Source organism: Lepidochelys kempii, chromosome 20 (genome assembly GCF_965140285.1).
Source record: "Lepidochelys kempii isolate rLepKem1 chromosome 20, rLepKem1.hap1, whole genome shotgun sequence".
Taxonomy (NCBI): Eukaryota; Metazoa; Chordata; order Testudines; family Cheloniidae; genus Lepidochelys; species Lepidochelys kempii.
Window position 1 is genome coordinate 53,055 of NC_136399.1, and position 22,200 is coordinate 75,254.

The 22,200-nt window shown below is 48.5% G+C and overlaps 1 long non-coding RNA gene and 1 pseudogene across 2 annotated transcripts in view; both read right to left on the reverse strand.

The window, feature by feature from the left end:
- Positions 1 to 2,398: 2,398 nt before the first annotated feature.
- On the reverse strand, positions 2,399 to 6,136 carry LOC140901009 (uncharacterized). The gene is made up of 3 exons (XR_013634854.1): positions 4,565 to 6,136; positions 4,368 to 4,453; positions 2,399 to 3,120 (listed from the first exon to the last, which is right to left on the reverse strand). It is a non-coding gene; the product is annotated as an uncharacterized LOC140901009 (long non-coding RNA).
- Positions 6,137 to 18,940: 12,804 nt separating this feature from the next.
- The window catches only part of LOC140901007 (uncharacterized), a 38,146-nt pseudogene continuing 34,886 nt past the window's right edge, over positions 18,941 to 22,200 (reverse strand). Inside the window, exons 2-3 of the transcript XR_013634853.1 lie at positions 22,085 to 22,198; positions 18,941 to 21,677 (exon numbers count right to left, since the gene is read on the reverse strand). The product of XR_013634853.1 is annotated as an uncharacterized LOC140901007 (transcript). The remainder of the gene's footprint in view (positions 21,678 to 22,084; positions 22,199 to 22,200) is intronic.

The following is a 22,200-nucleotide window of genomic DNA, read 5'->3' on the forward strand; positions in this document are numbered from 1 at the left end:
GTCCAGCGGAGGGCAACAAAAATGATTTGGGGACTGGAACGCATGACTTATGAGGAGAGGCTGAAGGAACTGGGGATGTTTAGTCTACGGAAGAGATGAATGAGGGGGGGATTTGATAGCTGCTTTCAACTACCTGAAAGGGGGTTCCAAAGAGGATGGCTCTAGACTGTTAACATGTTATGCACCAATGGCTAAACTTGCTTATTTGGCATCATAATTTATCCTTGTGGAATTTGAGTTTTGGTTTTTTTAACCATCAGCAGTCAGCTGATGTTTTTGGGACCTCTTTTTGTAGTTATGAGCCATTTCCTACACCCAAAAGCAGTTAACAGGGAAAAAAGTGGAAAAAATAATAACAACAGCCCAATGCTTGAACAACAGTGCATGAAAGAAAAGTATCATTGTGAAACCAACACACAGAAGTGTGGTTCTGTAACTATCCTTGTAGGTCATGTGACAAATTATAGGTAGCTAACAAAACAGTAGTGTGATAGCAGCTCTGATTTAAGCTAAGTTGAAAGCCATGTGGTTAAGCAAGTAAAGTTTGGGTTTTTAATGCTTTTGCAGAAACCTTAATCACATTTTAAAACACTTTAGGGTTACTAAGTTTTACCAGTTATAAAAATGACACACTGTAATATAAACAAAAGAAAAACAAGCAAGCGTTTAACATATGAAAAAATAATTATAAATGGTTAACCCTTCAATTTTTTTAAGCAAAAGCACTCTCACAATTGGCTTTCCAATTGTAGTCTTAGCATGCCACGATTCACAAGTAAATGAAAGAACTAATTTTTTTCCACACCAAGAAAAAAGCGGTTGAGAGCATTAAAAACTGCAATCGATGTTGTCTTTTTGAAAAGGGGACTTTGAGTGGCTACACAACACAAACTTAACAACTATCTGTTTCAATTTCTGTGTTTTTTGGTTTGGATGCATTTTGTTTCTTTTGTATTTTTCAAGTAATTATTTCACGAAATTTGGATTGAACCCCTGCCCCTAACTGCCCCATCCCTCCAACCCCTATCTATACCCCTGCCCCTTGACCACCACCCTCAACTCCCCTGCCCTCTATCCAACCCCCTGGCTCCGTGCCTCCCGACCATGCTGCCTGGAGCGCCGGTGGCTGGCGGCGTGGCTGCACCAGGAGAGGCAGCCGCGCTGCACGGCACAGAGACCGGGTCAGGCCGGGCTCTACAGCTGCGCTGCCCCAGGAGCTCGCAGACCCCCGGCCCAGAGTGTTGCGCCAGCGGAGCAGTGAGCCGAGGCTGCGAGAGAGGGGCCGGGGGCGAGCGTCCCAGGCCAGGAGCTCAGGGGCTGGGCAGGACGGTCCCACGGGCCGTAGTTTGCCCACCTCTGTCCTAGATCCAAAGATGTGACTCATATTGAGTACAGGACGGGGGCTTGATTCTGTGGCAGCACAGGCTCAGTGTGTCTCTCAAAAATGGGAATGAGGCTACGAGAGACCGCCTATTTTAGGTGAACTGAATTGACAAGGCACGGGGACCTTTCTTTGTTTGGGAGAAATGGTCGTAACACAATATGGTGGCCATCGTGATTTGAAAGCAGTGGATGCTATTGAACAGATGTTGCTGGTTTTGTGAGAGCGACACTAATAATGGGATGAGGGATTTACCATGGCTACCCATCCCTGGAACCAAGGCAGTGACGGAACGCAGAGTGTTTCATGTTTTACAGAGAACATTATTCACCAGGTCAGAGGCCAGAAGCTTCAAGTCAGAGCCAGGCAGGATGTGGCAACTGCCGCTCTAGGTGGTGCAATGATGCAGGCTGCCAAAACGTTCCCCCATCTTGTCCTTGTACCGGTTGGGGGTTCCAGGGCTGTGGCTGCTCCTCAGTTCCCTGCTGCCCTTCGACAACTCACAGACCTTAAGAGCCGCTCGGGTGCGGGTCCCGCTCCAGCTAGATTCAGAGGCCTTTCCTCAGGGGCCAACCCCATACTAACAAATTCTCTCCACCAACAAGAGTCATAGAATTATAGAATATCAGGGTTGGAAGGGACCCCAGAAGGTCATCTAGTCCAACCCCCTGCTCAAAGCAGGACCAATTCCCAGTTAAATCATCCCAGCCAGGGCTTTGTCAAGCCTGACCTTAAAAACCTCTAAGGAAGGAGATTCTACCACCTCCCTAGGTAACGCATTCCAGTGTTTCACCACCCTCTTAGTGAAAAAGTTTTTCCTAATATCCAATCTAAACCTCCCCCACTGCAACTTGAGACCATTACTCCTCGTTCTGTCATCTGCTACCATTGAGAACAGTCTAGAGCCATCCTCTTTGGAACCCCCTTTCAGGTAGTTGAAAGCAGCTATCAAATCCCCCCTCATTCTTCTCTTCTGCAGGCTAAACAATCCCAGCTCCCTCAGCCTCTCCTCATAACTCATGTGTTCCAGTCCCCTAATCATTTTTGTTGCCCTTCGCTGGACTCTCTCCAATTTATCCACATCCTTCTTGTAGTGTGGGGCCCAAAACTGGACACAGGACTCCAGATGAGGCCTCACCAATGTCGAATAGAGGGGGACGATCACGTCCCTCGATCTGCTCACTATGCCCCTACTTATACATCCCAAAATGCCATTGGCCTTCTTGGCAACAAGGGCACACTGCTGACTCACATCCAGCTTCTCGTCCACTGTCACCCCTAGGTCCTTTTCCGCAGAACTGCTGCCTAGCCATTCGGTCCCTAGTCTGTAGCTGTGCATTGGGTTCTTCCGTCCTAAGTGCAGGACCCTGCACTTATCCTTATTGAACCTCAGATTTCTTTTGGCCCAATCCTCCAATTTGTCTATGTCTTTCTGTATCCTATTCCTCCCCTCCAGCATATCTACCACTCCTCCCAGTTTAGTATCATCCGCAAATTTGCTGAGAGTGCAATCCACACCATCCTCCAGATCATTTATGAAGATATTGAACAAAACCGGCCCCAGGACCGGAGTCTTTGCAGCCCTCCCTCAATACTTAACTGAAGCAAATTTCTATTTGCTCTTACTCTGCAGATCACTGTCTGGCTTCGATCCCTGGGGATGGGCTCAGGGTGGCTGCTCCTTCTTAGGTCTCTGCCACAGGTTGGCCATTCTCTCATCTACCCAATCTCATGAGGAACTGAAAAGAGAAAGAGAGAACACTTGTAAGCTAGGCTACCACTGGTGCATGGAAGACAGACAGACACACAGGTGTAACTAACTTCTGCTCATTGGAGCCCCGTTCTTTATTCCTCTCCAGCCCACCCAGGGCCTAAAATGCTCATCACTCCCAAGGAACTACAGCCCTCCAGGAAAGGGACAATCCCAGACAATTACCAGCCATGGGCAGAGCTGTACCTTCCCCAGGACACATCCCATGGAAATGAGAAGCATCTCTCTGTTCTCAAGGAAGCACCTCACTATGCAGATACTGGAGAGAGATATTTCACAAACAAACACCTGCTCCTCCAACATCACAAGAGACCTCCTCAGCTCCGTTGGCAAGTGAAATGTCTAGATTGTGCAGGTCCACTTCCTCCACATGCTCCTCCTCTGTCTGGGGCTGCTGCACTGGCCTGGAGCATGCCTCTGCAAGAACAGCAAACCACCTATGGAAGAGCCATCGCTGCCAGAAAGGCTATAGGTGCATGAGATCTTCCAGTACCTGCCTCCCTCTCCCATCTGTACTACATCACCTCCATTGCAGTAAAAGACACGGACTAAACACTTGATGGGTCAAATGGCCTTTTACGCCCCCCCTTCTGCCAGCTCTAACAGGCTTTCTTGCCCCCATCCTGCTGGCTCTTATATCCAAGACTGTGAGGACACACAAACAGCATCCATGCCCAATTTCTGTGAAGGGAGACAGTACCAGAAGAGGCAAGAAGAGGGAGCATGCACGTCTGTGTTGGCCACAGAAGACAGGGAGAGAGAGAGAGAGAGAGAGAAACATGGAAGGAAGAAAAGCATCTCAGTGGCTGGACTGACCTCCTGCTGGGGAGAACACTCCACTCCTGGTCAGAGAAAAAAGCAGCCCCTGAAAATAAGAGCCTTGTCTCCCTCTTAACCAGAGCTTGTCACAAACTTTTTCCTACACACTAAGCGCCAGCTAACAAAAAGTCCCAGCCTGGAGCCAGGTGGACTGTGAGTAGAGCCCTCACAGCTTGCCTTCGCTTTCCCTCACATGAGGGGAGTGGACTCTGACCCGCCACTTTTCCCTTGGTACTAAACCCAACACAAGGGAGGGTGGGGGGGAGACAGTAAAATTAGCATCTCAGTCAGCAACACTGCTCTTCTCGCATCTCCCACACACCAGGGTTCTGCCCTCAACCCCCGTTGCACTATGCCTTTATAACTACAAATAGAAAACACCTGTAGCAACAGCACCTGAAATAGTGACTCTGCAGAGGAGACTTGCTTCTTCCTCAGCCTTAATCCCATAGAGCCCCATGCCCAATGAGGAAGCTCACAGCCTGTGAAGAAAACTAGAGTGAGTACAGAATGAGGAATTCAAAGCACTGACCGCTTACTCACAGTCAGTTATGCGGAAGGCAGAAAGCGGAGGACTGTTAATCTTCGCTTACAAGAATGTCCAGGCTGGTCAGGTCAACCTCTGCCAGCTTCTCCTGCAGCTGCTGCTCGACGATTCCTCTGCAAGCACCACAATTAAGCCAAGCAGGAGCCATCACTCCACAAAACTCAATTGGTGCGCAAAACCTTGCCCTCATCCCTGCCTCCCTCTCCCATCCCATCTACATCGGCCCCACTTGATGAACAGAGACTCAGTCAACACTGACAGTGATGCTCCATTCTCGCGCGCGCTCCCCTGCGTGATTTTTGTCCCCTCCTACTTCTTCAAGGCTCCCGAGACCTAGCCAATGGGGATGCACGCCTGCCCATGTGCTATGAAGGGAGACCAAAGAAAGAGAAACAAGCACAGACAGACAAAGTGTGTCAGCCAATACACTAGAGTAGAGAAGAGAGAGAGAGAAACAGGGGAGGAAGGCAAGAAACTCACCAGCTACAGTCATCCTCCTGGATCCAACCTTTTGCTGCAGTGGACACACCTCTCCTGGCCAGACAGATGAGCAGCCCCTGATAATGGGGGCCTTGTCTCCCTCGTAGCCACAGCTAGTCAGGAACCTTTTCTTACAAACACAGACCTAGCTAATGGCACGTCCCTGCCTGGAGCTAGGTGCACCGTGACCAGACTCCTCACCAAACCAGACACTTATCTCACTGACAGCGATGGCTGCTCTGCTTCCAGCTAGACGGCATCACCGTAGCCTGGCATCAACAATGCTCAGTGTCTCATGGCTCTTGTACGCTTTCCATCTCACAACAGGGGTGGGCTCTTACCCTTGACACGAAGCACAACGCAAGAGGGAAAAACAAAAGTTATCGTCAGAATCTGCAATGTTGTGTCAGTGGTTCTTCTCCCTCTCCCATTAGACCTTCCCATTAGATACAATTAAAAAGCACACAACACACACTCAACCTGTGGAATTGCTGGCCAGAGAATACTGTGAAAGCCAAGACTATAATAGGGTTCAAAAAAGAACTAGGTAAATTCATGGAGATTAGGTCCATCAATGGCTATTAGTCAGGATGGGCAGGGATGGTGTCCTTATCCTCTGTTTGCCAGAAGCTGGGAATGGGCGACACAGGATGGATCACTTCTCGATTACCTGTTCTATTCATTCCCTCTGAAGCACCTGGCATTAGCCAGTCAGAAGACAGGATAGTGGGCTAGATGGACCTTTGGTCTGACCCCAAATTGCCATTCTTACGTTCATATGTTAAGCAGCCCTTTGCACCTGTATTCAAGAGAGTCACTGTGCAGAGAAGACTGTTGTCTCTTCCCCTGGTCGTAAACCCACACCTACTCACAAAATAGGGAAATTCACACACCCAGAACAAGGAAGAAAACTTTTATGAGAAATCAAGTCTCACTTAAAGGGAAGCAGCCGCCTGTATTCAGGCTCTACCATGCATTTATCTAAGCCCTGGTCTACACTGGGTCGGGGCGGGGGGGGGGGGGGAATTGACCTAAGATATGCAACTTCAGCTACGAGAATAGCGTAGCTGAAGTCGACGTATCTTAGGTCAACTTACCTCGGCGTCTTCACAGCACTGGGTCGACTGCCACCACTCCCCCGTCGACTCCGCTTGCACCTCTCACGATGGATTTATCACGTCTAGACTAAAATTGACCCCCGATACATCCATCACTACCCGCTGATCCGGCGGGTAGTGTAGACATACCCTTAGGCTTCAGCCCTGCTGCTAAAAGCCGTGAAGTGTAGCCACTGTTTGTCGTCTCTCCTGCCAACAAAAAACTCCCACTCCCAACGATCGGCATTTGTATTGCGAGCAGGAGAGCGCTCCTGCCAACAATGCGTGGTTCACACTGGTACTTGTAGTGGCAAAACTTTTACTTTCGGGGTCAAGGGATGGGGGAGGGGGTTAACACTTCTGAAAGAAAAAAGTTTTGTCCTTCAATGCCAGCATAGACATACCCTTACAGGCAACTCAGCCTGCAGCTTCCCTGGAACAACAGTAACACTATGTGGAAGGGCGGGGTTATGCACAGAGGATTTTCCCCATAGAGCAACAGTGACGCTGGGTGACCACGGAGTAATCCACAAAACATTTCCCTCAAGGAGAAACAGTGACACCGGATGGCCACTCGGGTTAATGCACACAGCATTTATCTCATGGAGCAACAGTGACACAGGGTGGCTAATCCAGGTAATGCACAAAGCATTTCCTTCGTGGAACAACTGTGGATTACCCTGAGTGACCACCCACTGTCATTGTTGCTCCATGAGGGAAATGCTGTGTGCATTACCTAGAGTGGCCACCTGGCGTCACTAAAATATTTCCCACATGGAGCAAGAGTGAAACCAGGTGGCCAATCCAGGTAATGCACAAACCATTTCCCTCACCAAGGAAGAGAGGCAACGAGGGGCCACTTGGGTTAATGCACAACCCATTTCCCTCATGAAGCAACAGTGACACTGGGTGACCAGTTTTCAGAGTAACAGCCGTGTTAGTCTGTATTCGCAAAAAGAAAAGGAGTACTTGTGGCACCTTAGAGACTAACCAATTGATTTGAGCATAAGCTTTCGTGAGCTACAGCTCACTTCATCGGATGCATACCGTGGAAACTGGGTGACCAGTTGCACAAATGCACAAAGCATTTCCCTTATGCAACAACAGTGACAATCATAGAATATCAGGGTTGGAAGAGACCTCGGGAAGTCATCTAGTCCAACCCCCTGCTCAAAGCAGGACCTATCCCCAATTGAATCATCCCAGCCAGGGCTTTGTCAAGCCTGACCTTAAAAACTTCTAAGGAAGGAGATTCTACCACCTCCCTAGGTAACGCATTCCAGTGTTTCACCACCCTCCGAGTGAAAAAGTTTTTCCTAATATCCAACCTAAACCTCCCCCACTGCAACTTGAGACCATTACTCCTCGTTCTGTCATCTGCTACCACTGAAAACAGTCTAGATCCATGCTCTTTGGAACCCCCTTTCAGGCAGTTGAAAACAGCTATCAAATCCCCCCTCACTCATCTCTTCTGTAAACTAAACAATCCCAGTTCCCTCAGCCTCTCCTCAGAAGTCATGTGTTCCAGTCCCTTAATAATTTTTGTTGCCCTCCGCTGGACTCTCTCCAATTTTTCCACATCCTTCTTGAAGTGTGGGGCCCAAAACTGGACTCGGTACTCCAGATGAGGCCTCACCGCTGTCGAATAGAGAGGAACAATCACGTCCGTCGATCTGCTGGCAATGCCCCTGCTTATACATTCGAAAATGCCATTGGTCTTCTTGGCAACAAGGGCACACCGTTGACTCATATCCAGCTTTTCGTCCACTGTAACCCCTAGGTCCTTTTCTGCAGAACTGCTGCCTAGCCGTTCAGTCCCTAGTCTGTAGCGGTGCGTGGGATTCTTCCGTCCTAAGTGCACAACTCTGCACTTGTCCTTGTTGAACCTCATCAGATTTCTTTTGGCCCAATCCTCTAATTTGTCTAGGGCCCTCTGTATCCCTACCCTCCAGCGTATCTACCTCTCCTTCCAGTTTAGTGTCATCTGCAAACTTGCTGAGGGTGAAATCCACGCCATCCTCCAGATCATTAACGAAGATATTGAACAAAACCAGCCCCAGGACCGACCCTTGGGGCACTCCACTCGATACCGGCTGCCAACTAGACATGGAGACTTTGAGCCCGACGATCTAGCCAGCTTTCTATCCACCTTATAGTCCATTCATCCAGCCCATACGTCTTTGACTTGCTGGCAAGAAGAATACTGGGGGGGACCGTATCAAAAGCTTTGCTAAAGTCAAAGAACAACACATCTGCCGCTTTCCCCTCATCCACAGAGCCGGTTATCTAGTCATAGAAGGCAATTAGATTAGCCAGGCATGACTTGCCCTTGGTGAATCCATGCTGACAGTTCCGGATCGCTTTCCTCTCCTCTAAGTGCTTCAGGATTGATTCCTTGAGGACCTGCTCCATGATTTTTCCAGGGACTGAGGTGAGGCTGACCGGCCTGTAGTTCCCCAGATGCTCCTTCTTCCCTTTTTTAAAGATGGGCGCTACATTAACCTTTTTCCAATCATCCGGGACCTGTTAAGGAAAAGTTAACATATGTGACTCCATTTTGGTTTGGGGCCCATCAGTGTCTAAAAGCAAGCACATCATGCACTAGGAGGAGTGCTCCTTAGATATTGCATTCCTGTGAAAACCCTCCCTCTTTTTTCCAGCCTGTCTCGATTCCCGGTTTCTGTTCTTTGTCTGTTCCTAACTCCCTGCCTCCTGGCCTTGATGTGAGCCTCCCATCCCGATAAGAAAAGCTACTGGTGCATTGCTTTAGGACCATGTTGTGTAGTTGAAGTAATGGTCTACAATGGGCAATGTACCTAGCAGGGATAGGTAGTAGATAAGGGAAGGGTTTGTCTATTGGCTAAGGTTTCTGATGCACGAGGGCAATGTGCTTTGCTAAAAGGTATATAATCTCTGTATAACCTGCATTCGGGGTCCCCTCCTGACTAGCAGGGGGGCACCACGCTCGAGCGTAATAAACTTAGTATCTTTGGGATCTCTGCAGTTGTGGACTTTGTTCGTGTGCCTCAGCCTAGACTCGACCTGTGCGTGACCTATCGGGTATAATTCGCAGCAGTTCCTGTGCGTGACCTATTAGTTACAATCCGTAACAGGACCTCCCCCGATTGCCGTGAGTTTTCAAAGATAACGGCCAATGGCTCTGCAATCACATCCGCCATCTCCTTTGGTGCTCTCGGATGCAGCGCATCCGTCCCCACGGACTTGTGCTCGTCCAGCTTTTCTAATTGTCCCGAACCGGTTCTTTCTCTACAGAGGGCTGGTCACCTCCTCCCCAGACTGCTGCCCAGTCTGGGAGCTGACCTTGTTCATGAAGACAGAGGCAAAAAAAGCATTGAGTACATTAGCTTTTTCCACATCCTCTGTCACAGGTTGCCTCCCTCATTCAGTAAGGGGCCCACACTTTCCTTGACTTTCTTCTTGTTGCTAACATACCTGGAGAAACCCTTCTTGTTACTCTTAATATCTCCTGCTAGCTGCAACTCCAGGTGTGATTTGGCCTTCCTGATTTCACTCCTGCATGCCCGAGCAATATTTTTATACTCTTCCCTGGTCATTTGTCCAATCTTCCACTTCTTGTAAGCTTCTTTTTTGTGTTTAAGATCAGCAAGGATTTCACTGTCAAGCCAAGCTGGTCGCCTGCCATATTGACTATTCTTTCTACACATCGGGATGGTTTGTTCCTGTAACCTCAATAAGGATTCTTTAAAATACAGCCAGCTCTCCTGGACTCCTTTCCCCCTCATGTTATTCTCCCAGGGGATCCTGCCCATGAGTTCCCTGAGGTTGTCAAAGTCTGCTTTTCTGAAGTCTAGGGTCCACATTCTGCCGCTCTCCTTTCTTCCTTGTGTCAGGATCCTGAACTCGATCATCTCATGGTCACTGCCTCCCAGGTTCCCATCCACTTTTGCTTCCCCTACTAATTCTTCCCAGTTTGTGAGCAGCAGGTCAAGAAGAGCTCTGCCCCTAGTTGGTTGTTCCAGCACTTGCATCAGGAAATTGTCCCCTACGCTTCCTGGATTGTCTGTGCACCGCTGTATTGCTCTCCCAGCAGACATCAGGGTGATTGAAGTCTCCGATGAGAACCAGGGCCTCCGATCTAGTAACTTCCATTAGTGGCCGGAAGAAAGCCTCATCCACCTCATCCCCCTGGTCCAGTGGTCTATAGCAGACTCGCACCACGACACCACCCTCATTGCTCACGCTTCTAAACTTAATCCAGAGACTCTCACGTTTTTCTACAGTTTCATACTGGAGCTCTGAGCAGTCATACTGCTCTCTTACATACAATGCAACTCCCCGACCTTTTCTGCCCTGACTGTCCTTCCTGAACACTTTATATCCATCCATGACAGTACTCCAGTCACGTGAGTTATCCCACCAATGGGCGGCCTCTTGGGAGAATGCACACAGCATTTCCCTAATGGAGCAAGAGTGACACTGGGTGGCCACTTGGGGGATGCTCAAAGCATTTCCCACATTGAGAAGACTGACACCGTGTGGACACTCGGGGTAACGCACAGAGCATTTCCTTCATGGAGCAACTGTACATTACTCGAACAAAAAAACTTCAGAAACAGACTTCAAAGAGAAACAGCAGAACTAAAATTCATTTGCAAATTTAACACCATTAATTTGGGCTTGAGTAGGGACTGGCTGGCTCACTACAAAAGCAGCTTTGCCTCTCCTGGAATTGACACCTCCTCATCAATTATTGGGAGTGGACTATATCCACCCTGATCGAATTGGCCCTGTCAACACTGGTTCTCCACTTGTGAGGTAACTCCCTTCTCTTCATGTGTCACAATATATTGCCTGCATCTGTAATTTTCACTCCATGCTTCTGAAGAAGTCGTTTTTTACCCACAAAAGCTTATGCCCAGATAAATCTGTTCGTCTTTAAGGTACCACTGGACTCCTTATTGTTTTTGTGGATACAGACTAACACGGCTACCCCCTGATACTGGACACCCGATGTCACTGTTCCTCCACGAGGGAAATGCTGTGTGCATTACCCCGAGTGGCCATTTGGTAACACAAAGTATTTCCCTCATGGAGGAACAGTGACACCAGGTGGCCAGTTGGGGTAATGCACAAACCATTTTCCTTATGAAGGGACAGTGATAATGGGTGGCCACTCTGAGTCACGCACAAAGCATTTCCCTCAAAGCAACGGTGACCTGTCAGAGTAATTCACAAAGCCTTTTTCCCACTGCGTTACAATGACATCCACTGTCCAGTTGGGGTAACTTACAGGGAGAACCCTTGAGTAGCAGCAAGCGCAGGGGTTAGAACCCAGGAGCCTGAGCTGGAGCAAGTCAGTCCAGAGTGCTGTGCATAGCCCTGGACCCTCCACATGCCCTGGGTGGTGCAACCTGGTGAGTGGAGACACAGGCCGAGGGCTACTCTCAGACCCCTGCTCACATCCTCGACTGAATGTGGCCTGCTTCAGAGAGGAGGACTAGACTGGCATGACCAGGGAAGCTCACCCAGTGTACAGAAGGAAGATACCTGAGGACTAAGCATCTCTTGTTACAGTCAAGTTGCTCTCCACGAAGTTACCAGACTTCAGGAAGATTCCGTAGCACCTGACAACTCCTTGGAGGGCACAAAGGATTCCCCCCGCACTTATCGTGCCCCAGTTAGAAGCAGAGGTCTTTTCTCAGGGGCCCACCCTGTGACGGGTTTGACCCCCATTCTGGGATGCCACCTGATGTACTGGGATTTCTCTGAGCCTGCTGCTGCACTAGCCTGGCCTCCCTCTCCTTGTTTTGCTGACTTAGGCTCTCCAGCCTCTGGCAGCACACACACACACACACACGTAGGGACGCACCAGCTGTAGAATCGCACAGAGTCTGTCAACAGCTCTCTACGAGAAGACTCAGCTATGATATCTCCCAGCTCTCAAGTGCAGTTCCCCTCTGGAAAGTACACCCAAAATAATATTGTCTTGGGCCGTAGAGAAATCTATACAACATAAGCTCATAAATTCACCTCCCTCAATGTGGAGGAAGATATGATCAGGGAAGATATGCACAACTTTTGCCCCACCCCGTTAGAAGTTGCACAAACTGGGTTTAATGAACTTGTTTATTATTAACTATAAGGGAAGAAGATTTTAAGTGATTGTAAGGGATAGCAAACAGAAGGCAGATTACTAAGCAAATAAAACAAACATGCAATACTAAGCCTAAGATCTTAAAGAGACTGGACTCAGGAAGTGATTTCTCACCCTAAACGTTGTTTTTAGGCAAGTTGCAGGGTTTCTGTAGCTGAGATTTCCAGTTATTTCTCTTTACAGAGCAGACTGCTGTCTTAGTCCAGACTCAGCCCTGGACTTTCCCCCTGCTCGGTTCCTTTGTCCCTTCAGGTACTTTTAGCAGTCTTTCTGCTTCGACAGGAAGGCAACGGAGAAGAGACCTGTTTGCATTACTCCCCAGCCTTAAGTAAGATTTACATAAGGCGGGAATCTTTTGTTTCCCAGTCTTGACCTCCCCCTCCTTTTAGTGGAAAATTACTAGAAGTCCAACATAGCATTTAGTACCAGGTGACAGGACCACCTGACCTAGTAGCGTCACAGCTACATCCCAGGATGCGTCTCAGGAAGGAGAGAGATTAGTGTCTTCACAGTCTTATTGTTTCTTCCTAATGGCCCATCAAGGCTGATGGCGTGTTGTCTGGTGGGTGTTTCCCAAGTATACACCCGGTTATAATTGTTACATAGTCAATATTTCCAACTTTAGATACAGAAATGATACATGCATCCAAATTGGATAATCACATGCAGTAAATTATAACCTTTCCAATGATACCGTAAAAGACTATCTCGCATAAAATATATCACTTATCTCACTGACAGTGGTGGCTGCTCCCCTCCCAAATGTATGGCTCCTGTCTCATTTCAACAAGGCTCACAGTCTCCCTGCTCTCGCTTGCTTTCCATCATACGAGTGGAGTAAACTCTGTCATTTGACTTCTTTCCCCTTGGTACCAAACCCAGCACAAGGGAGAAAAACAAAGAAGTTAGCATCTCAGACGGCAATGTGGCGTAAGCTCTTCTTCTTGCATCTAACACACCCCAGGGCTCTGCCCTCAACCCCCCTCCCATTACACCTTCAGGACTACAAGTAGAAGCACCCCAGCAATGACACCCGAAATAGTCACTCTGCACAGCAGACTCTGGTAAAAAATACCAAACCTGTGGGGAAAATGCAGAAATTGGGCTTGTTTTTCACTTAATTGGCTTGAGAGTTGCTTCTTGGCGAGTTTTTGGATGCTGGCTTGTTGCTTGTTTACCTTGCAGTTTGTTACTTCTTTTTTTTAAATTGGCTCCTGGCAAGCAAGGGCACAGGGCAAGGAGAGGCAAAGTGGGGGAGAGAATCAGGGGTGCACAGTGGGCCCACCACACTCCCAGACTGCACACCGGGGGGATCTAGTCACAGAGTGTTCGGGTTCTTACAGATTCCTTGTTCTGAAATGGGATTAGCTTGATTTTTGGTTTATTGTGAAAGTCGGGGTGCTTATTACCCCGTGAAAGATGGCAACTGTAAGTGTGATACCTTCCCCAGCCTTAAATACCAAAGAGCCCCATATTCAATAAGCAAGCACACTGCCTGTGACAAAAACAACTACAGAGGAGGAATTCCAATCACTGACTGCTTACATACAGCCAGTTATGCGGGAGGCAGAAAGGGGAGGACTGTTCATGTCTCCGTAGAAGGATGCCCAAGCTGCTCAGCTACACCTTTGCACCTTCTCCTCTGGCTGGGCTCCTGGACAATTCCTCTGCAAGAGCAGCTGCAAAAGCCAAGCATGAGCCATCAGTACACAAAGCTCTACCGGTGCTTGAAATCTTGCCCTCATCCCTGCCTCCCTCTCCAAACCCATCTACACTGGCCCCACTCGATGACCGAGTCAACACCGACTGCCACGCATGATTTTCATCTGCTCCAACTTCTCCAGGGCTCCCGAGACCTCACCTGTCGGGATGCAAACCTAGTACCCCTGCCTGCATCCTAAGAAGGGAGACAGCACAAGGAGAGGAGAGGAGACAGAGAGCTGGCCAACACATTAGAGTAGAGAGAAAGAAAGAGAAAAACCTTGGAGGAAGGCAAGCAACTCAACACATGAAGTCATCCTCCTAGATGCAACCTTCTGCTGCGGAGGACACACTGCTCCTGGCCAGAGAAATGAGCAGCCCCTGAAAATGGGGACCTTGTCTCCCTCATAACAGCAGCTAGTCAGGAACCTTTCCTTACAAACCCAGCCTTAGCTAAAGGAGCGTCCATACCTGGAGCCAGGTGGGCCACGAGCAGAGCAATCACCAAAACAGTCACTTATCTCAGAGTGGCAGCAGTTCTGCTCCCAGTTGGACAGCTTTTGCGTGGCATCAACAATACTCACGGTCTTATCACTGTCACTCGCTTTCCATCGCATGAGGGCAGTAGACCCTGGCACGCGACTTCTTTTCCCTTGGTACTAAACCCAGCACAAGGGAGAAAAACAAATCAGTTACCATCTCAGTCGGCAACGTCTCGTTGGCCCTTCTTTTCCCCTCTCCTGCATGGCGGGGCTCTGCCCTCAACCCTCTTCCCATTACATCTTTAACATTACAACCAAAAAGCACCCCTTGCAATGGCACCCCACATGGTCACTCTGCACAGCAGACATGGCTCCTCCTCAGCCTTAATACCACAGAGCCCCATACCCAACAAGGAAGCGCACAGCCTGTGAAGAGTACTACAGCGAGTACAGATGAGGAGTTGAAAGCACTGACCACTTACTCACAGCCAGTTAAGCGGGAGGCAGAAAGTGGAGGACTGTTCACATCTGCTGAGAACAATGTCCAAGCTGCTCAGGTCCATCTCTGCCACTTTCTCCTCTGGCTAGGGCTCCTCAGCAATTCCTCTGCAAGAGCAGCAGCAGAAGCCATCGCTACACAAAGCTCTATTGGTGCCTGAGATCTTCCCCTCATTTCTGCCTCCCTCTTCCATTCTATCTACATTGGCCCCACTTGATGAACAGAGACCAAGTTAATACCGACAGTCACTGCTCCACTCTCGCACGCACTGCCCTGCATGATTATCATCCACTCCTACTTCTTCATGGCTCCCGAGACACAGCCTGTGGGGATGCACACCTAACATGCCTCCCAGTATCCTATGAAGGGAGAAGGCACTAGGAAAGGTAAGGACAGAAAGGTGGGGTGTGTGTTTGTGTTGGCCAACATACTAGAGAAGAGAGAGAGACAGAGAGAAAAAACATGGAAGGAAGGCAAGTGACTCACCACCTGGAGTCATCCTCCTGGATCGAACCTTCTGCTGCAGAGGACACACCGCTCCTGGTGTTAAGGAAAAGTTAGCATATGTGACTCCATTTTGGTTTGGGGCCCACCATTGTCTAAAAGCAAAAACTTCATGCACCAGGAGGAGTGTTTCTTAGATACTGCATTCCTGTGAAAATCCTCCCCCCGTTGTCTCCAGCCTGTCTCGACTCCTGGTTTCTGTTCTTTCTCTGTTCCTAACTCCCTGCCTCCTGGCCTTGATGTGGGCCTCCCATTCTGATAAGAAAAGTTACTGCTGCATTGCTTTAGGACCATGTTGTGTAGTTGAAGTAATGGTCTAGCACGGGGAATGTACCTAGCAGGGATAGGTGGTAGATAAGGGAAGGGTTTGTCTATTGGCTAAGGTTTCCGATGCACTAGGGCAACGTGCTTTGCAAAAAGGTATATAATCTCTGTATAACCTGCATGCGGGGTCCCCTGCTGATTAGCAGGGGGGCACCGCGCTCGAGCGTAATAAACTTAGTATTTTTGGGAATTCTGCAGTTGTGAACTTTGTTTGTGTGCCTCAGCCTATACTCGAACTGTGCGTGACCTATCAGGTATAATTCGCGGCAGTTTGTGTGCATGACCTGTCAGGTATAATTTGTAACACTGGCCAGAGAAATGACCAGCCCCTGAAAATGGGGACCTTATCTCCCTCGTAACCACAGCTAGTCAAGAACATCTTCTTACAAACCCAGCCCCAGCTAAAGGGGCGTCCCTACCAGGAGCGAGGTGGGCCGTGAGCAAAGCAATCACCAAAATAGACACTTACCTCACTGAGGGTGGCAGCTCTTCCGCTCCCAGTTGGACGACTTTTCCGTGACATCAACAACGCTCACGATCTTGTCGCTCTCTTTCCGTCGCATGAGGGCAGTAGACTCCGACGCTTGTCTTCTTTTCTTTTGGGACTAAACCCAGCAGAAGAGGGAACAAAAAAAAATTAGCATCTCCATCTGCAATGTCGCGTTGTCTCTTCATTTCATATCTCCCGTATCCCAGGGCTCCGCCCTTAACTCATCTCCCATTACTACTTTACAACTGCAACTGGAAGATACCCATTGTAACGGCACCCAAAATAGTCACTTTGCTCAGGAGACTCTTGTCCCTTCCCCAGCCTTAATCCCAGAGACTCGTAGCCAACGAGGAAGCACACGGCCTGTGAGGAAAACTACAGTGAGTACAGATGACGAATTCAAAGCACTGACTTCTTACTCACAGCCAGTTAAGCAGAAGGCAGAAACATGAGGACTATTCATGTCTCCTTAGAAGGATGGTCAGGTCCACTTCTGCCAGCGTCTCCTCCGACTAGGGCTTCTCAACGATTCCTCTGCAAACTAATAAAGCCAAGCAAGAAACCATCACTACCCAGAGCTCTCTCGGTGTGTTTAATCTTGCCCTCATCCCTGCCTCCCTCTCCCATCTCTGCTTGGGACTGTGTTCCAGTCGTCCAATAAACTTTCTGTTTTACTGGCTGGCTGAGAGTCACGGTGAATCGCAGGAAGTGGGGGTGCAGGGCCCTGACTTCGCCACACTCCATGACACACTGCCACCAGGGCAAGAAGCTCACACAACTTTGACCTTCTTGGGTCTGACTTCGAAGCATTCAGCATCCCCTTCCACACCGTGGGCTTCCTGCAGCAAGTCTGCCCGGACGGGGCTTCTGGGGAAGCCAGAGGGCCCTGCCCCCCAGCCAGCATGACTCTCAGCCAACCAGTAAAACAAAAGGTTTATTATTCGACAGGAACACGGTGTAGAACAGAACTCATTAGCACAGAAATCAGTGACTTTCGGCCAAGTCCACCTTAGGGAGTCATGGGCCAGATGCCCTGAACTCCCCCTCTTCGGGTCCCCCCAAGCAGACTGCCAGCTTCCAGCGACCCAAAGTCAGACACCTCCATTGCTCCTCCTCCTTGTCTTTGTCTCGTTTCCTGGGCAAAGAGTCACCTGGTTGCATCCCATTTGTTACAAATTACACCCGATTGGTCACGCACACTCCAAGTCTAGGCTGAGGCACACGAACAAAGTCCACAACTGCAGAAAGAAAAGGAGTACTTGTGGCACCTTAGAGACTAACCAATTTATTTGAGCATGAGCTTTCGTGAATTACAGCTCACTTCATCGGATGCATACTGTGGAAACTGCAGAAGACATTATATACACAGAGACCATGAAACAATACCTCCTCCCACCCCACACTCCTGCTGGTAATAGCTTATCTAAAGTGATCATCAAGTTGGGCCATTTCCAGCACAAATCCAGGTTTTCTCACCCTCCTGCTATTACCAGCAGGAGAGTGAGTTTGTGGGGGGGGGGGGGGGCAGAGGGTGAGAAAACCTGGATTTGTGCTGGAAATGGCCCAACTTGATGATCACTTTAGATAAGCTATTACCAGCAGGAGAGTGGGGTGGGAGGAGGTATTGTTTCATGGTCTCTGTGTATATAATGTCTTCTGCAGTTTCCACAGTATGCATCCGATGAAGTGAGCTGTAATTCACGAAAGCTCATGCTCAAATAAATTGGTTAGTCTCTAAGGTGCCACAAGTACTCCTTTTCTTTTTGCGAATACAGACCAACACGGCGGTTACTCTGAAATCTGTCACAACTGCAGAGTTCCCAAAGATACTAAGTTTATTATGCTCGAGCGTGGTGCCCCCCTGCTAATCAGGAGGGGACCCCGAATGCAGGTTATACAGAGATTATATACCTTTTAGCAAAGCACGTTGCCCTAGTGCATCGGAAACCTTAGCCAATAGACAAACCCTTCCCTTATCTACCACCCATACATGCTAGGTACATTCCCCGTGCTAGATCATTACTTCAACTACACAACATGGTCCTAAAGCAATGCACCAGTAGCCTTTCTTATCGGGATGGGAGGCTCGCATCAAGGCCAGGAGGCAGGGAGTTAGGAACAGACAAAGAACAGAAACCGGGATTCGAGATGGGCTGGAAACAAGGGGGCAGGTTTCAAAGGAATGCAGTATCTAAGGAACACTCCTCCTGGTGCATGATGTGTTTACTTTTAGACAATGGTGGGCCCCAAACCAAAATGGAGTCACATACACACATATGCTAACTTTTCCTTAACACATTCCTGGGTCTCCGGTTACGAAAGGCACCGTGTGACGGGTTCAGTCACAGAGACCCCCATGGGACTGTCACCCGATGTGCTGAAAATACCTCTGAACCTGTTTTACCTGCCAGCTTGTGACTTCCAGAACCCTGTCTTGTTGAGCCAGACACACTAACCTGCTGCAACACAGACTCAGGGTCTGAACCACGCCCCCAAAGCTGCAGACTTTAAGTGAAAACAGCTCAGCAGCTTACTTGTCTCCAGCACCCAGATACCAAGTTCCCAATAGGATCCAAAACCCAAATAAATCTGTTTTACTCTGTATTAAGCTTATATAGAGTAAATTCATAAATTGTCCACCCTCTGTAACACTGATAAAGAGATATGCACCGCTGTTTGCTCCCTTTGGTATTAATCACTTACTCTAGATTTATTAATAAAGAAAAGTGATTTTATTAAGTATAAAAAGTAGGATTTAAGTGGTTTCAAGTAATAACACACAGAACAAAGTAAGTCACCCAGCAAAATAAAGCAAAAACACGCAAGTCTAAACCTAATACATTAAAAAAAAGGATTACAGGTAATATCTCACCCTCAGGGATGTTCCAATAAGCTTCTTTCACAGATTAGACTCCTTCCTAGTCTGGGCCCGATCCTTTCCCCAGGTAGTGTTAGTTCCAGCAGACATCTCAGGTGGTAAGCAGGGGATTTCTCATGACTGGCCCCCTTTGTCCTGCTCCACCCCCTTCTATAGCTTTGGCACAAGGCAGGAATCTTTTGTCTCTCTGGGTCCCCACCCTTCCTTCTAAATGGAAAAGTACCAGATTTAAGATGGATTTCATTATCAGGTGACATGGTCTCATGTCACGGTAAGACCCCTAGTCTCCATTCCCCATGGGCTGGCCCACATGTACACAAGAAGGCTTTCAAGAAACTAAGGCCATTTACAACTGATTGTTTCTGGAGCACCCTTAATGGCCTCTACTTCATATGTTTACATCAGTGAAACAATTTTATAGCTAATTCTCCTAACTCCAGATATAGAAATAATACATACAAACAAATAGGATGAACACACTTAGTAGATTACAAGCTTTCTAATGACACGATACAAGGGGTATTTAGCGTGAAGCATATTCCAGTTATGTCATAAGCATATTTCCATAAAGCATATGGAGTGCAACGTCACACACCGGTCATGCAGGCAGCCTCACCAGCCCCAGAGGTCTCAGCCAAAGTCACACATCCCTATTCCCACCACCGAGGTATTGGTGCAGCACACAGGGAAACTGAGGCACACGCCGTACTCATGAAAAACAGTAAGACTCACTTAAAACATAACAAGGAAAAATCCCCACTTTCTCACACCCTCTATCCCTGCTCCTTCTCTGTTATATTTACATGGAAAAAATGGTAAAAAGCCCAACTGCTATTCAGCAGAATCCAGTGCAACGTGGCAACAACTGGGAATGAGGCAATCTGTCCCTAGTGGGGGAACCTGGTGACTAACAATCACTTTGCAGAGGGAGAAAAAATTATAAATGTGATGCTCCAAATTTGGTTAGACTAGAAAAAGTGACGGAGCTTGTGTCCAGTGGTAAGGAAATTTGCTACGTTACCCTGGACGCTATATGGGCTATTTTCTTTCTTGAAAAAATAGTTGTGTTTTTATATCAGGATCGCGAACTCCATGGAAAACCCTAGTGGTGTCAAGGCCCAGATAGATTTAACCTCCATGTACCTAGTAGAGATCACTCCTGGTTCCCCCACCTGGGACTGATGGGCATTCCTGTTGGAGGGACGCACATTTCCATGACAGAGGACGAAGGAGTTGATGAAAAACACTGTGGGCTTCACTCCAAGGAAGGGTGAGCTGCAAAAGGGAAAAGCTGACAACTCACCTAAAGGAGCTGAGATGCCACAAATGCTGCCTTAAAGTGCACTACTTGGGAATTAGGAAAAAACAATGTTTTCTGAACCCGAGAAAAGATTTTCATGGTGTTTATCTCCCTTGCAGCTTCTCTGGTGATAAATAAGAGAAGAGTTGTGATGGAAGAATTTTCCACATTCACAGCATTCATGGGGTTTCTCTCCTGTGCAGCTCCTCTGATGTGTAATAAGGCCTGAGCTCCGAGCGAAAGTTTTCCCGCATTCACAGGGTTTCTCTCCTGTGTGGCTCCTCTGATGCGTAATAAGGTTTGAGCTCTGAGTGAAGGTTTTCCCACACTCACAGCATTCATAGGGTTTCTCCTCTGTGTGGATTCTCTGATGATGAATAAGGGTTGAGCACTCAGTGAAAGTTTTCCCACACTCACAGCATTTATAGGGTTTCTCTCCTGTGTGGATCCTCCGATGTTTTATAAGGGCTAAATGCCAAGAGAAGGTTTTCTCACACTCAAAGCATTTACAGGGTTTCTCCCCTGTGTGACTCCTCTGATGTGCAATAAGATGTGAGTGCTGAGTGAAGGTTTTACCGCACTCGCAGCACTCATAGGGGCGCTGGCCTTTGTGGATTCTCTGATGGCAAATAAGGTGTGAGCGCTCAGCGAAGGTTTTCCCGCACTCACAGCATCCATAGGGTTTCTCCCGTGTGGATCCTCTGAGTGCGAATAAGGTGTGAGCACTCAGTGAACATTTTCCCATACTCACAGCATTCATAGGCTTTTGCCCTTGTGTGGATCCTCTGATGTTTTATAAGGGCTGAGTGCCAAAAGGTTTCCCACACTCACAGCATTCATGGGGTTTCTTCCCTGTGTGGATCCTCTGATAGCAAATGCTGAGTGAAGGTTTTCCCGCACTCACAGCATCCATAGGGTCTCACTCTGGTGTGGATTCTCTGGTGGGTAATGAGGTGTGAGCGCCTCCTGAACTTTTTCCCACACTCAAAGCCCGTGTTATTTCTCTCTCCTGTCAGGATTCTCTGCTGGGCTGTGATTTCCTTGAGGCCTTTGTGAGTTCCCCGATAATTAACAGATATTCCAACTTTCTGCGCTGTCTGGTTTCCCTGCCGCTTCTCTGGCCTGTGCTGCCCGAGAGCCTTTTCCCTGCTCACAACTCCTGGACACACTCCCTTTGCATCCTTGCAACAACGCCCCATGTGGTTCCACTTGCTCATCTTCCTGCTGAGGATTCTGCTCCACGGTCTCTCTCACCATCCCATCACTTCCTGGGACAGAGAAAGAAAAACCTTAGAAACCAGACGGAAAAGGGGAGAAGAAACCAAGAGAATAGCTGAAGATGGAAAAAAATCAGAGACTGAATTTCCCCCAACTCTTCCCCAAAGGGGCGAGAGGAGGGGATCAATTCTGCATCCAGCTCCCATCCAAACACTCAGGGAGATGGCAGTTTGGGGAGGGAACTACTGCCAGGAGTTAGTCAAGATGGGTACCAGAGTAGCAGCCGTGTTAGTCTCTAAGGTGCCACATGTACTCGTTTTCTTTTTTCAGGATGGGTAGGAAGCCATAAACAGTATTTGCCCAGAGGATATGACACCTGCTGGGGACCATCCTGAACCCAGAGACCTCACAAGGTCTTTGCTGGGAATCCCAGCTGTCTCCTTAAATGATCCCTCACCCATGCAGCTGCCTCTCAGGATCTCTCTTTCCTCTGAGCCCTGGAGATCTGGGGCCCACGGCTCTTCCCCTCGTTCCAGCTGGGAGATGACATCGGGTTTGGAAACTGGAAACCCT